Source organism: Oncorhynchus keta, chromosome 34 (genome assembly GCF_023373465.1).
Source record: "Oncorhynchus keta strain PuntledgeMale-10-30-2019 chromosome 34, Oket_V2, whole genome shotgun sequence".
Lineage (NCBI taxonomy): Eukaryota > Metazoa > Chordata > Actinopteri > Salmoniformes > Salmonidae > Oncorhynchus > Oncorhynchus keta.
Window position 1 is genome coordinate 70230194 of NC_068454.1, and position 12703 is coordinate 70242896.

Consider the following 12703-nt stretch of genomic DNA (forward strand, 5'->3'; position numbering starts at 1 on the left):
CCATCACCACCAGTTCCTTACAGTACCACTCCAGACCTGGGTCCGTCTAACACAGAGACAGAACAGTTTAACCCTGCCATCATCCACCAGTTCCTTACAGTACCGCTCCAGACCTGGGTCCATCTAACACAGAGACAGAACAGTTTAACCCTGCCATCATCACCAGTTCCTTACAGTACAGCTCCAGACCTGGGTCCATCTAACACAGAGACAGAACAGTTTAACCCTGCCATCATCCACCAGTTCCTTACAGTACCGCTCCAGACCTGGGTCCATCTAACACAGAGACAGAACAGTTTAACCCTGCCATCATCACCAGTTCCTTACAGTACAGCTCCAGACCTGGGTCCATCTAACACAGAGACAGAACAGTTTAACCCTGACATCACCACCAGCTCCTTACAGTACAGCTCCAGACCTGGGTCCATCTAACACAGAGACAGAACAGTTTAACCCTGCCATCATCACCAGTTCCTTACAGTACAGCTCCAGACCTGGGTCCATCTAACACAGAGACAGAACAGTTTAACCCTGCCATCATCACCAGTTCCTTACAGTACAGCTCCAGACCTGGGTCCATCTAACACAGAGACAGAACAGTTTAACCCTGACATCACCACCAGTTCCTTACAGTACAGCTCCAGACCTGGGTCCATCTAACACAGAGACAGAACAGTTTAACCCTGCCATCATCACCAGTTCCTTACAGTACAGCTCCAGACCTGGGTCCATCTAACACAGAGACAGAACAGTTTAACCCTGCCATCATCACCAGTTCCTTACAGTACAGCTCCAGACCTGGGTCCATCTAACACAGAGACAGAACAGTTTAACCCTGCCATCACCACCAGTTCCTTACAGTACCACTCCAGACCTGGGTCCGTCTAACACAGAGACAGAACAGTTTAACCTCATCCACCAGTTCCTTACAGTACCGCTCCAGACCTGGGTCCATCTAACACAGAGACAGAACAGTTTAACCCTGCCATCATCACCAGTTCCTTACAGTACAGCTCCAGACCTGGGTCCATCTAACACAGAGACAGAACAGTTTAACCCTGCCATCATCACCAGTTCCTTACAGTACAGCTCCAGACCTGGGTCCATCTAACACAGAGACAGAACAGTTTAACCCTGATATCACCACCAGTTCCTTACAGTACAGCTCCAGACCTGGGTCCATCTAACACAGAGACAGAACAGTTTAACCCTGCCATCATCACCAGTTCCTTACAGTACAGCTCCAGACCTGGGTCCATCTAACACAGAGACAGAACAGTTTAACCCTGACATCATCACCAGTTCCTTACAGTACAGCTCCAGTCCTGGGTCCATCTAACACAGAGACAGAACAGTTTAACCCTGACATCATCACCAGTTCCTTACAGTACCGCTCCAGACCTGGGTCCATCTAACACAGAGACAGAACAGTTTAACCCTGCCATCACCACCAGTTCCTTACAGTACAGCTCCAGACCTGGGTCCATCTAACACAGAGACAGAACAGTTTAACCCTGACATCATCACCAGTTCCTTACATTACAGCTCCAGTCCTGGGTCCATCTAACACAGAGACAGAACAGTTTAACCCTGACATCATCACCAGTTCATTACAGTACCGCTCCAGACCTGGGTCCATCTAACACAGAGACAGAACAGTTTAACACTGACATCATCACCAGTTCCTTACAGTACAGCTCCAGACCTGGGTCCATCTAACACAGAGACAGAACAGTTTAACCCTGCCATCATCCACCAGCTCCTTACAGTACAGCTCCAGACCTGTGTCCGTCTAACACAGAGACAGAACAGTTTAACCCTGCCATCACCACCAGCTCCTTACAGTACAGCTCCAGACCTGGGTCCATCTAACACAGAGACAGAACAGTTTAACCCTGCCATCACCACCAGTTCCTTACAGTACAGCTCCAGACCTGGGTCCATCTAACACAGAGACAGAACAGTTTAACCCTGACATCATCACCAGTTCCTTACAGTACCGCTCCAGACCTGGGTCCATCTAACACAGAGACAGAACAGTTTAACCCTGCCATCACCACCAGTTCCTTATAGTACAGCTCCAGACCTGGGTCCATCTAACACAGAGACAGAACAGTTTAACCCTGCCATCATCCACCAGTTCCTTACAGTACCGCTCCAGACCTGGGTCCATCTAACACAGAGACAGAACAGTTTAACCCTGACATCATCACCAGTTCCTTACAGTACAGCTCCAGACCTGGGTCCATCTAACACAGAGACAGAACAGTTTAACACTGACATCATCACCAGTTCCTTACAGTACAGCTCCAGACCTGGGTCCATCTAACACAGAGACAGAACAGTTTAACCCTGCCATCATCCACCAGCTCCTTACAGTACCACTCCAGACCTGGGTCCATCTAACACAGAGACAGAACAGTTTAACCCTGCCATCACCACCAGTTCCTTACAGTACAGCTCCAGACCTGGGTCCATCTAACACAGAGACAGAACAGTTTAACACTGACATCATCACCAGTTCCTTACAGTACAGCTCCAGACCTGGGTCCTTCTAACCCAGAGACAGAACAGTTTAACCCTGACATCATCACCAGTTCCTTACAGTACCGCTCCAGACCTGGGTCCATCTAACACAGAGACAGAACAGTTTAACCCTGCCATCATCCACCAGTTCCTTACAGTACCGCTCCAGACCTGGGTCCATTTAACACAGAGACAGAACAGTTTAACCCTGCCATCATCACCAGTTCCTTACGTACCACTCCAGACCTGGGTCCATCTAACACAGAGACAGAACAGTGTAACCCTGCCATCATCCACCAGTTCCTTACAGTACCGCTCCAGACCTGGGTCCATCTAACACAGAGACAGAACAGTTTAACCATGCCATCATCCACCAGTTCCTTACAGTACAGCTCCAGACCTGGGTCCATCTAACACAGAGACAGAACAGTTTAACCCTGACATCATCACCAGTTCCTTACAGTACAGCTCCAGACCTGGGTCCATCTAACACAGAGACAGAACAGTTTAACCCTGCCATCATCCACCAGTTCCTTACAGTACCGCTCCAGACCTGGGTCCATCTAACACAGAGACAGAACAGTTTAACCCTGCCATCATCACCAGTTCCTTACAGTACAGCTCCAGACCTGGGTCCATCTAACACAGAGACAGAACAGTTTAAACCTGCCATCATCACCAGTTCCTTACAGTACAGCTCCAGACCTGGGTCCATCTAACACAGAGACAGAACAGTTTAACCCTGCCATCATCACCAGTTCCTTACAGTACAGCTCCAGACCTGGGTCCATCTAACACAGAGACAGAACAGTTTAACCCTGCCATCATCACCAGTTCCTTACAGTACAGCTCCAGACCTGGGTCCATCTAACACAGAGACAGAACAGTTTAACCCTGACATCATCACCAGTTCCTTACAGTACCGCTCCAGACCTGGGTCCATCTAACACAGAGACAGAACAGTTTAACCCTGATATCACCACCAGTTCCTTACAGTACAGCTCCAGACCTGGGTCCATCTAACACAGAGACAGAACAGTTTAACCCTGCCATCATCACCAGTTCCTTACAGTACAGCTCCAGACCTGGGTCCATCTAACACAGAGACAGAACAGTTTAACCCTGACATCATCACCAGTTCCTTACAGTACAGCTCCAGACCTGGGTCCATCTAACACAGAGACAGAACAGTTTAACCCTGCCATCATCACCAGTTCCTTACAGTACCGCTCCAGACCTGGGTCCATCTAACACAGAGACAGAACAGTTTAACCCTGCCATCATCCACCAGTTCCTTACAGTACCGCTCCAGACCTGGGTCCATCTAACACAGAGACAGAACAGTTTAACCCTGACATCATCACCAGTTCCTTACAGTACAGCTCCAGACCTGGGTCCATCTAACACAGAGACAGAACAGTTTAACCCTGACATCATCACCAGTTCCTTACAGTACAGCTCCAGACCTGGGTCCATCTAACACAGAGACAGAACAGTTTAACCCTGCCATCATCCACCAGCTCCTTACAGTACCACTGGGTCCATCTAACACAGAGACAGAACAGTCCCTGCCATCACCACCAGTTCCTTACAGTACAGCTCCAGACCTGGGTCCTTCTAACCCAGAGACAGAACAGTTTAACCCTGACATCATCACCAGTTCCTTACAGTACCGCTCCAGACCTGGGTCCATCTAACACAGAGACAGAACAGTTTAACCCTGCCATCATCCACCAGTTCCTTACAGTACCGCTCCAGACCTGGGTCCATTTAACACAGAGACAGAACAGTTTAACCCTGCCATCATCACCAGTTCCTTACGTACCACTCCAGACCTGGGTCCATCTAACACAGAGACAGAACAGTGTAACCCTGCCATCATCCACCAGTTCCTTACAGTACCGCTCCAGACCTGGGTCCATCTAACACAGAGACAGAACAGTTTAACCCTGACATCATCACCAGTTCCTTACAGTACAGCTCCAGACCTGGGTCCATCTAACACAGAGACAGAACAGTTTAACACTGACATCATCACCAGTTCCTTACAGTACCGCTCCAGACCTGGGTCCATCTAACACAGAGACAGAACAGTTTAACCCTGCCATCATCCACCAGTTCCTTACAGTACAGCTCCAGACCTGGGTCCATCTAACAGAGAGACAGAACAGTTTAACCCTGCCATCATCCACCAGCTCCTTACAGTACCACTCCAGACCTGGGTCCATCTAACACAGAGACAGAACAGTTTAACCCTGCCATCACCACCAGTTCCTTACAGTACCGCTCCAGACCTGGGTCCATCTAACACAGAGACAGAACAGTTTAACACTGACATCATCACCAGTTCCTTACAGTACAGCTCCAGACCTGGGTCCATCTAACACAGAGACAGAACAGTTTAACACTGACATCATCACCAGTTCCTTACAGTACCGCTCCAGACCTGGGTCCATCTAACACAGAGACAGAACAGTTTAACCCTGCCATCATCACCAGTTCCTTACAGTACAGCTCCAGACCTGGGTCCATCTAACACAGAGACAGAACAGTTTAAACCTGCCATCATCACCAGTTCCTTACAGTACCGCTCCAGACCTGGGTCCATCTAACACAGAGACAGAACAGTTTAACCTGATATCACCACCAGTTCCTTACAGTACAGCTCCAGACCTGGGTCCATCTAACACAGAGACAGAACAGTTTAACCCTGCCATCATCACCAGTTCCTTACAGTACAGCTCCAGACCTGGGTCCATCTAACACAGAGACAGAACAGTTTAACCCTGACATCATCACCAGTTCCTTACATTACAGCTCCAGTCCTGGGTCCATCTAACACAGAGACAGAACAGTTTAACCCTGACATCATCACCAGTTCATTACAGTACCGCTCCAGACCTGGGTCCATCTAACACAGAGACAGAACAGTTTAACCCTGCCATCATCACCAGTTCCTTACAGTACAGCTCCAGACCTGGGTCCATCTAACACAGAGACAGAACAGTTTAACCCTGCCATCACCACCAGTTCCTTACAGTACCACTCCAGACCTGGGTCCGTCTAACACAGAGACAGAACAGTTTAACCCTGCCATCATCCACCAGTTCCTTACAGTACCGCTCCAGACCTGGGTCCATCTAACACAGAGACAGAACAGTTTAACCCTGCCATCATCACCAGTTCCTTACAGTACCGCTCCAGACCTGGGTCCATCTAACACAGAGACAGAACAGTTTAACCCTGCCATCATCCACCAGTTCCTTACAGTACCGCTCCAGACCTGGGTCCATCTAACACAGAGACAGAACAGTTTAACCCTGCCATCATCACCAGTTCCTTACAGTACCGCTCCAGACCTGGGTCCATCTAACACAGAGACAGAACAGTTTAACCCTGCCATCATCCACCAGTTCCTTGCAGTACCGCTCCAGACCTGGGTCCATCTAACACAGAGACAGAACAGTTTAACCCTGACATCATCACCAGTTCCTTACAGTACAGCTCCAGACCTGGGTCCATCTAACACAGAGACAGAACAGTTTAACACTGACATCATCACCAGTTCCTTACAGTACAGCTCCAGACCTGGGTCCATCTAACACAGAGACAGAACAGTTTAACCCTGCCATCATCCACCAGCTCCTTACAGTACCAGCTCCAGACCTGGGTCCATCTAACACAGAGAAAAACAGTTTAACCCTGCCATCATCCACCAGTTCCTTACAGTACAGCTCCAGACCTGGGTCCATCTAACACAGAGACAGAACAGTTTAACCCTGCCATCATCACCAGTTCCTTACAGTACAGCTCCAGACCTGGGTCCATCTAACACAGAGACAGAACAGTTTAACCCTGCCATCACCACCAGTTCCTTACAGTACCGCTCCAGACCTGGGTCCATCTAACACAGAGACAGAACAGTTTAACCCTGACATCATCACCAGTTCCTTACAGTACAGCTCCAGACCTGGGTCCATCTAACACAGAGACAGAACAGTTTAACACTGACATCATCACCAGTTCCTTACAGTACAGCTCCAGACCTGGGTCCTTCTAACCCAGAGACAGAACAGTTTAACCCTGCCATCATCACCAGTTCCTTACAGTACCACTCCAGACCTGGGTCCATCTAACACAGAGACAGAACAGTGTAACCCTGCCATCATCACCAGTTCCTTACAGTACCGCTCCAGACCTGGGTCCATCTAACACAGAGACAGAACAGTTTAACCCTGCCATCATCACCAGTTCCTTACAGTACAGCTCCAGACCTGGGTCCATCTAACACAGAGACAGAACAGTTTAACCCTGCCATCACCACCAGTTCCTTACAGTACCGCTCCAGACCTGGGTCCATCTAACACAGAGACAGAACAGTTTAACCCTGACATCATCACCAGTTCCTTACAGTACAGCTCCAGACCTGGGTCCATCTAACACAGAGACAGAACAGTTTAACACTGACATCATCACCAGTTCCTTACAGTACCGCTCCAGACCTGGGTCCATCTAACACAGAGACAGAACAGTTTAACCCTGCCATCATCACCAGTTCCTTACAGTACAGCTCCAGACCTGGGTCCATCTAACACAGAGACAGAACAGTTTAACCCTGCCATCATCCACCAGTTCCTTGCAGTACCGCTCCAGACCTGGGTCCATCTAACACAGAGACAGAACAGTTTAACCCTGACATCATCACCAGTTCCTTACAGTACAGCTCCAGACCTGGGTCCATCTAACACAGAGACAGAACAGTTTAACACTGACATCATCACCAGTTCCTTACAGTACAGCTCCAGACCTGGGTCCATCTAACACAGAGACAGAACAGTTTAACCCTGCCATCATCCACCAGCTCCTTACAGTACCACTCCAGACCTGGGTCCATCTAACACAGAGACAGAACAGTTTAACCCTGCCATCACCACCAGTTCCTTACAGTACAGCTCCAGACCTGGGTCCATCTAACACAGAGACAGAACAGTTTAACCCTGACATCACCACCAGTTCCTTACAGTACAGCTCCAGACCTGGGTCCATCTAACAGAGAGACAGAACAGTTTAACCCTGCCATCATCCACCAGCTCCTTACAGTACCACTCCAGACCTGGGTCCATCTAACACAGAGACAGAACAGTTTAACCCTGCCATCACCACCAGTTCCTTACAGTACCGCTCCAGACCTGGGTCCATCTAACACAGAGACAGAACAGTTTAACACTGACATCATCCACCAGTTCCTTACAGTACAGCTCCAGACCTGGGTCCATTTAACACAGAGACAGAACAGTTTAACACTGACATCATCACCAGTTCCTTACAGTACAGCTCCAGACCTGGGTCCATCTAACACAGAGACAGAACAGTTTAACACTGACATCATCACCAGTTCCTTACAGTACCGCTCCAGACCTGGGTCCATCTAACACAGAGACAGAACAGTTTAACCCTGCCATCATCACCAGTTCCTTACAGTACAGCTCCAGACCTGGGTCCATCTAACACAGAGACAGAACAGTTTAACCCTGCCATCATCACCAGTTCCTTACAGTACAGCTCCAGACCTGGGTCCATCTAACACAGAGACAGAACAGTTTAACCCTGATATCACCACCAGTTCCTTACAGTACAGCTCCAGACCTGGGTCCATCTAACACAGAGACAGAACAGTTTAACCCTGCCATCATCACCAGTTCCTTACAGTACAGCTCCAGACCTGGGTCCATCTAACACAGAGACAGAACAGTTTAACCCTGACATCATCACCAGTTCCTTACATTACAGCTCCAGTCCTGGGTCCATCTAACACAGAGACAGAACAGTTTAACCCTGACATCATCACCAGTTCATTACAGTACCGCTCCAGACCTGGGTCCATCTAACACAGAGACAGAACAGTTTAACCCTGCCATCATCACCAGTTCCTTACAGTACAGCTCCAGACCTGGGTCCATCTAACACAGAGACAGAACAGTTTAACCCTGCCATCACCACCAGTTCCTTACAGTACCACTCCAGACCTGGGTCCATCTAACACAGAGACAGAACAGTTTAACACTGACATCATCACCAGTTCCTTACAGTACAGCTCCAGACCTGGGTCCATCTAACACAGAGACAGAACAGTTTAACCCTGCCATCATCCACCAGCTCCTTACAGTACCACTCCAGACCTGGGTCCATCTAACACAGAGACAGAACAGTTTAACCCTGCCATCACCACCAGTTCCTTACAGTACAGCTCCAGACCTGGGTCCATCTAACACAGAGACAGAACAGTTTAACCCTGCCATCACCACCAGTTCCTTACAGTACAGCTCCAGACCTGGGTCCATCTAACACAGAGACAGAACAGTTTAACCCTGCCATCATCACCAGTTCCTTACAGTACAGCTCCAGACCTGGGTCCATTTAACACAGAGACAGAACAGTTTAACCCTGCCATCATCACCAGTTCCTTACAGTACCAGCTCCAGACCTGGGTCCATCTAACACAGAGACAGAACAGTGTAACCCTGCCATCATCCACCAGTTCCTTACAGTACCGCTCCAGACCTGGGTCCATCTAACACAGAGACAGAACAGTTTAACCCTGACATCATCACCAGTTCCTTACAGTACAGCTCCAGACCTGGGTCCATCTAACACAGAGACAGAACAGTTTAACCCTGCCATCATCACCAGTTCCTTACAGTACAGCTCCAGACCTGGGTCCATCTAACACAGAGACAGAACAGTTTAACCCTGCCATCATCACCAGTTCCTTACAGTACAGCTCCAGACCTGGGTCCATTTAACACAGAGAGCTAGACAATAAGAGAAGAGAGTGCATGTGTGTGTGTGTGTGTGTGTGTGTGTGTGTGTGTGTGTGTGTGTGTGTGTGTGTGTGCACATGCATGCGTGTGTACCTGGTAGGCCTTGTGGTTGATCCCGTAGGCCAGAGAGTTGGCTCTCATGCAGATGTACAGGTAGGTGTAACTCAGCCACCTCACTGCTTCCTCCACGTTAGTCACAGTTCCTAGTGATACCTGCAGAGAGAGGGAGAAAGAGAGCGAGAGATCAATAACATCACATTCAGTCATTTCAGCCCCCTTACAGCACCTGGTGGAGATTCCATACTCAGCATCGATTCCTTCTCAATAAGACCTCATTGAATCTTTGAGGTGGGTGCCATCTAGTGGTGACTTACTGTACTGTGTTCATTTGGTGAAAAGGGTATTGGTTGGAGATGAGAACATGATTGATGGTGGCCAGTGGCATCTTGCTGTCAAACACAGGTCGCCGTGAAATATATTTTCAACAAAGACAAATATTGTTAACTTTTGTTTTGGTCCACCAGCTTCAAACAGCTGCAAAAACAATATTTTTTGTTATTGAAAATACATTTCACAGCGATTTAGATGGTACAATGAATCCCGACACTATTCAGTGCTTGTTTTCTCACATAAACTGAAATTGAGTTAACAGTGTAGAATTTTAGCAACCAGGAAATGACAGAGCGATCTCCACTAGATAAAACAGCCACTAAGCTGTTTTATCAGCCACTAAACAGCCACACAGCTTTCTCAGTTTGATAACAGATGCCCCTTTGGCCAATATCACAGCCAATCACAACACTGGCTGGTTAATAATAATGTGAAACACTAACTTTCCACTATTAGCCTCAGATATATTATGGACATTTCTGAAATTACAATGCAAAAATAAAATAAAAAGTATATTTTTAACATTTTGGACCATGCATATAGCCTATGCATGTTCCATATTATCAAGTATGCTATTAGCTATACGCATTATCACCTGTAGCCTAACTGATGCACCATAGTGGCTAGAAATAAATATGTTGAAGCATGGGATTGCCTATCTGCATTTACCCTATTGGACTGATCATTCATAATGATGCATTTTATGTCCACCCAAAATTGCATAAACACAGCCTACCTGTGAGGGTAACTTGGGGTAAAACACTAACCGGGGTAACACACCACCTGCCTGTACTTCTCACAGAACCCCCTTCCCCTCTTGAACAACTAAGAGTTACATCTGCCTCATGGCCATTTTTTAAATCAATCCCCAAAATAGAGTGGCGTTTTAACCCAAGTTACCCTATAATGGCCCTGTGTTACATTTAGCCCCACTCTCCCCTATGCACAGTGAGAATGACTGCTGAGTTTAACCATGCTGCTGCTGGTGCAGTTTGAGCATATTCAGGAGTTGAGAAATAAAGTAGGAGTGGAAACAGCTGTTTTTCCCACTATTACATTATGAATTGTTGTGCATTGACTACTTGTCAGAATGGATTCCCCTCCCGATGGCTCTCGCAACTTCAATGTGCCTTGAGAGGAATATTTACCTTGGATAGAACACACAACAAGGCGACTAAGTAAATACAAAAACTATTTAACTATGGGGTTGTTTGCAGAGGAAAAGTACATTTGGACTGTTCTAGCATCTTCAATGTTTCATTTTTATTTTGTGTAGCAGCAATGATTTTGGCGTGTTGCAGAGCCACAGCTAAATGACTACAGTGGAAACACTGGTATGATTGTTAAAGGAGAGGTCCTGAAGATGTGTGATCGGTTGGTAAAAGCTATATTATTGACGGTGGCGTGCGTGTCCCTACCTCAGCGTTGAGGTTGTCAGCCATGGTCTCTAGGAACTGGCTCTCTATGGGGTTCTGCTGGGTGAGCAGGGTGAGATAGTGGCTCAGCTTGTCATGTGCCGTGATGATGGTGCCCTAGCCGTACTTGTCGAACTGGGGCCGCCCAGCACGCCCGAAGATCTGCATCACATCCAAGATGCCCAGGTCCACCAGGGTACCACACTTAGCATCGTAGATTTGGGTGCCCTGTTGTTACCACGGGAACAAGAGATGCCGGATATGAGTGGCTTTGGAGAGATAATACAGTCCTTATGGGCAAACGTCTGGGTGTTTTAGTACAGACACCTACAGGGACTTACCGTCTTCTAAGAGTGAAGGGCACATGATAGAGACTTACAAGTTCATACCTCAGACGGAAAAACTCCCTCACACATACAAACTAACAAACTACCACAAGCACACTCACCCAATGAAAGTAAGCATTTTGTTGGACAGTGTATACCATGTGTATCCTGTTCATACGACTAGCAGAACTTGAAACGCACGCGCGCGCACAAGCTGACCTTGATGATGACAGCGTGTGCAGGCAGGTTGACTCCCCAGGCCAGAGTGGCAGTACAGCACAGAACCTTGAGGTAACCCCTGGAGAACATGCTCTCCATCAGGCTACGGTCAGCACGCAGCATCCCAGCGTGGTGGATCCCAAAACCATCTGGGAACATCTCCTTCATCTGCTTGGTCCTGGAACGCTGGATCTGGGGGAGAGAAGGAGAGAGAGGGAACAGTCAGAGGTGGGAAGGAAGGAGAGAGAGGGAACAGTCAGAGGTGGGAAGGAAGGAGAGAGAGGGAACAGTCAGAGGTGGGAAGGAAGGAGAGAGAGAACAGTCAGAGGTGGGAAGGAAGGAGAGAGAGGGAACAGTCAGAGGTGGGAAGGAAGGAGAGAGAGGAACAGTCAGAGGTGGGAGGGAAGGAGAGAGAGGAACAGTCAGAGGTGGGAAGGAAGGAGAGAGAGGGAACAGTCAGAGGTGGGAAGGAAGGAGAGAGAGGGAACAGTCAGAGGTGGGAGGGAAGGAGAGAGAGGGAACAGTCAGAGGTGGGAAGGAAGGAGAGAGAGGGAACAGTCAGAGGTGGGAAGGAAGGAGAGAGGGAACAGTCAGAGGTGGGAAGGAAGGAGAGAGAGGGAACAGTCAGAGGTGGGAAGGAAGGAGAGAGAGGGAACAGTCAGAGGTGGGAAGGAAGGAGAGAGAGGGAACAGTCGGAGGTGGGAAGGAAGGAGAGAGAGGGAACAGTCAGAGGTGGGAAGGAAGGAGAGAGAGGGAACAGTCAGAGGTGGGAAGGAAGGAGAGAGGAACAGTCAGAGGTGGGGAAGGAAGAGAGAGGAACAGTCAGAGGTGGGAGGGAAGGAGAGAGAGGAACAGTCAGAGGTGGGAAGGAAGGAGAGAGAGGGAACAGTCAGGAGGTGGGAAGGAAGGAGAGAGAGGAACAGTCAGAGGTGGGAAGGAAGGAGAGAGGGGAACAGTCGGAGGTGGGAAGGAAGGAACAGTCAGAGGTGGGAAGGAAGGAGAGAGA

General features: G+C 48.5%; 1 pseudogene; it reads right to left on the reverse strand.

Moving 5' to 3' along the window:
- The window catches only part of LOC118381338 (activating signal cointegrator 1 complex subunit 3-like), a 72364-nt pseudogene extending 60341 nt beyond the window's left edge, over window positions 1–12023 (reverse strand).
- Window positions 12024–12703: the final 680 nt, after the last annotated feature.